Source organism: Coregonus lavaretus, assembly GCF_964263955.1.
Source record: "Coregonus lavaretus genome assembly, contig: HAP1_SCAFFOLD_849, whole genome shotgun sequence".
In the NCBI taxonomy this organism is placed as follows: Eukaryota; Metazoa; Chordata; class Actinopteri; order Salmoniformes; family Salmonidae; genus Coregonus; species Coregonus lavaretus.
The window spans coordinates 170,259-174,747 of NW_028158489.1; positions in this window are offsets into that span (position 1 = coordinate 170,259).

The window sequence follows — 4,489 nt, forward strand, 5'->3', positions numbered from 1 at the left end:
GACGACAGAGAAAATATCAGACCAATAGGAAAGTAAAGTTTAGTCTGACGTCGGGAGCGTGGTAGGGGATGGGGCAGGTGCCAGAATAAAGATTTCCCCATGGTTAGATACAAGCAGGCAATCGTCTCTCTCGCTCTCAATTCAATTCAATTCAATTTCAATTTAAGGGCTTTATTGGCATGGGAAACATATGTTTACATTGCCAAAGCAAGTGAAATAGATAATAAGCAAAAGTGAAATAAACAAAAAAATTAACAGTAAACATTACACAGAATAAAGACATTTCAAATGTCATATTATGTGCAATTAGTTAAAGTACAAAAGGGAAAATAAATCAGCATAAATATGGGTTGTATTTACGATGGTGTTTGTTCTTCACTGGTTGCCCTTTTCTTGTGGCAACAGGTCACACATCTCGCTGCTGTGATTGCACACTGTGGTATTTCACCCAATAGATATGGGAGTTTATCCTACTAGGATTTGTTTTTGAATTCTTTGTGGGTCTGTGTAATCTGAGGGAAGTATGTGTCTCTAATATGGTCATACATTTGGCAGGAAGTTTCCACTTCATTTTGTGGGCAGTGTGCACATAGCATGTCCTCTCCCTCTCTCTCTCTCTCTCTCTCTCTCTCTCTCGCTCTCTCTCTGTCTCTCTGTCGCTCTCGCTCTCTCTCTCTCTCTCTCTCTCTCTCTCTCTCTCTCTCTCTCTCTCTCTCTCTCTCTCTCTCTCTCTCTCTCTCACACTCTCTCTCTCTCTCTGTCTCTCTCTCTCTATATATATTTTTGCAAATTTATAAAAAATGAAATACAGAAATATCTAATTAACATAAGTATTCACACCCAAGTCAATACTTTTTAGAAGCACCTTTGGCCACGATTACAGCTGTGAGTCTTTCTGGGTAAGTCTCTAAGAGCTTTCCACACCTGGATTGTGCAACATTGGCCCATTCTTATTTTAGAAATTCTTCAAGCTCTGTCAAATTGGTTGTTGATCATTGCTAGACAACCATTTTCAGGTCTTGCCATTGATTTTCAAGTAGATTTAAGTCAAAACTGTAACTCCGTCACTTCTTGGTAAGCAACTCCAGCATAGATTTGGCCTTGTGTTTTAGGTTATTGTCCTGCTGAAAGGTGAATACCCATAACATGATGCAGCCACCACTATGCTTGAAAACATGAAGAGTGATATTCAGTAATGTGTTGTATTGGAATTGCCCCAAACATAAAACTTCGTATTCAGGACAAAAAGTTAATTGCTTTGCAAATTTTTTTGGCAGTATTACTTTAGTGCCTTGTTGCAAACAGGATGCATGTTTTGGAATATTTTTATTCTGTAGAGGCTTCAGTGGAGGCTGCTGAGGGGAGGACGGCTCATAATAATGGCTGGAACGGTGCGAATGGAATGTCATCAAACATATGGAAACCATGTGTTTGATGTATTTGATACCATTCCACTGATTCCGCTCCAGCCATTAACACAAGCCTGTCCTCCCCAATTAAGGAGCCACCAACCTCCTGAGTCAGGCTTCCTTCTTTTCACTCTGTCAATTAGGTTAGTATTGTGGAGTAACTACAATGTTGTTGATCCATCCTCAGTTTACTCCTATCACAGCCAATAAACTTTGTAACTGTTTTAAAGTCACCATTGGCCTCATGGTGAAATCCCTGAGCGGTTTCCTTCCTCTCCGGCAACTGAGGAAGGAAGGACGCCTGTATCTTTGTAGTGACTTGGTGTATTGATACAGCATTCAAAGTGTTATTAATAACTTCACCATTCTCAAAAGGATATTCAATGTTTTATTTTTACCCATCTACCATTAGGTGTCCTTCTTTTCCAGGCATTGGAAAACCTCCCTGGTCTTTGTGGTTGAATCTGTGTTTGAAATTCACTGCTTGACTGAGGGACCTTCAAGATAATTGTATGTGTGGAGTACAGAGATGAAGTAGTCATTCAAAAATCATGTTAAACACTATTAGTCCATGCAACTTATTATGTGACTTGTTAAGCAAATTTGTACTCCTGAACTTATTTAGGCTTGCCATAACAAAGGGGTTAAATCCTTGACTCAAGACATTTCAGCTTTTCATTTCTAATGAATTTGTAAACATTTTCTAAAAACATAATTCCACTTTGACATTATGGGGGATTGTGTGTAGGCCAGTGACAAAAAATCTAAACTTAATCAATTTTAAATTCAGGCTGTAACACAACAAAATGTGGAAAAAGTCACTTGTGTGTGTGTGTATATATATATATATATATATATATATGAGTGTGTATATGTGTGTATAATGTGTGTGTATACCACAGGAGGTTGGTGGCACCTTAATTGGGGAGGACAGGCTCATGGTAATGGCTGGAGTGGTTTGGGGTGGAATGGTATCAAATACATCAAACACATGGTTTACATGTGTTTGATGCCATTCCATTTGCTCCATTCCAGCCATTATGAGCCGTCCTGGTATAGAGTATGTGTGCTTGCATATGGCCACCAGAGGGTGGAATGCAGCCTTGAGAAATACCTTGTGTAAACCCTGTTTTCTATAAAGAGTCGTGTGGGTGAGTGCTCATCTAAACATTATCTCTATCCAACAATGTGTGTGTGTAGAAGGACCTATCAGTCGAAAACACTATGTTATCTCTATCCAACAGTATATATATATATATATACATATACAAAAGTATGTAGACAGCCCTTCAAATGAGTGGATTCGGCTATTTCAGCCACACCCGTTGCTGACGCGTGTATAAAATAGAGCACACAGCCATGCAATCTCCATAGTCTAACATTGGCAGTAGAATGGCCTTACTGAAGAGCTCAGTGACTTTCAACGTGGCTCCGTCATAGGATGCCACCTTTCCAACAAGTCAGTTCGTCAAATTTCTGCCCTGCTAGAGCTGCCCCAGTCAACTGTAAGTGCTGTTATTGTGAAGTGGACACATCTAGGAGCAACAACGGCTCAGCTGCGAAGTGGTAGGCCACACAAGCTCACAGAACGGGACCGCCGAGTGCTGAAGCGCGTAGCGTAAAAGTCGTCTGTCCTCGGTTGCAACACGCACTACTGAGTTCCAAACTGCCTCTGGAAGCAACGTCAGCACAATAACTGTTTGTCAAGAGCGTCATGAAATGAGTTTTCATGGCCGAGCAGCTGCACACAAGCCTAAGACTACCATGCGCAATGCTAAGCGTCAGCTGGAGTGGTTTAAAGCTCACTGCGATTGGACTCTGGTGCAGTGGAAACGCGTTCTCTGGAGTGATGAATCAGACTATACCATCTGGCAGTCCGACGGATGAATCTGGGTTTGGTGGATGCCAGGAGAACGCCACCTGCCCCAATGCATAGTGCCAACTGTAAAGTTTGGTGGAGGAGGAATAATGGTCTGGGGCTGTCTTACATGGTTCAGGCTACAGCATACAATTACATTCTAGATGATTCTGTGCTTCCAACTTTGTGGCAACAGTTTGGGGAAGGCCGTTTCCTGTTTCAGTATGACAATGCCCCCGTGCTCAAAGCGAGGTCCATACAGAAATGGTTTGTCGAGATCGATGTGGAAGAACTTGACTGGCCTGCACAGAGCCTTAACCTCAACCCCATCAAACACCTTTGGCATGAATTGGAACGTCGACTGTGAGCCAGGCCTAATCGCCCAATATCAGTGCCGACCTCACTAATGCTCCTGTGGCTGAATGGAAACAAGTCCCCACAGCAATGTTCCAACGTCTAGTGGAAAGTCTTCCCAGAAGAGTGGAGGCTGTTATAGCAGCAAAGGGGGGACCAACTCCATATTAAGGCCCATGATTTTGGAATGAGATGTTCGACAAGCAGGTGTCCATATACTTTTGATCATGTAGTGTATATACTGTATATATATTTAAGCAATAAGGCCCGAGGAGGTGTGGTATATGGCCAATATACCACGGCTAAGGGCTGTTCTTACGTACGACGCAACATGCCTGGATACAGCCCTTAGCCGTGGTATATTGGCAATATATCACAAACCCCAGAGGTGCCTTATTGCTATTATAAACTGGTTACCAACATAATCAGAGCATTAAAAATACATGTTTTGTCATACCCGTGGTATACCACGGCTGTCAGCCAATCAGCATTCAGGGCTCGAACCACCCAGTTTATAAACATATATAATGTGAGGTAATAAGAGGTCTCTCTGTGTCTGGGGGTTTCCGACCACAGCTAAAGAAAAAGTCCTAGAACTATTGCTATTACTGTGTGTGTGTTTGTGCATGTGCCTCTGAGATCTCTCTGTGACGGTTAAGTTTACAGAGAGACAGAATGGGGATGTCACTGGTGAGTGATATGCTGCTTCTGACAAGAACACATGCTTTCTCTCTCGCTCTCTTTCTCTGGAGGAGGGAGATGAGGTTTTCTCCCTCCCTCTGCAGGCTAAAACCGAAGACAGCGGCTGCTACAACACTAAAGAATAACTGTCTATCCTTGTCTCCGCTGGGTAACACTCTACTGTACT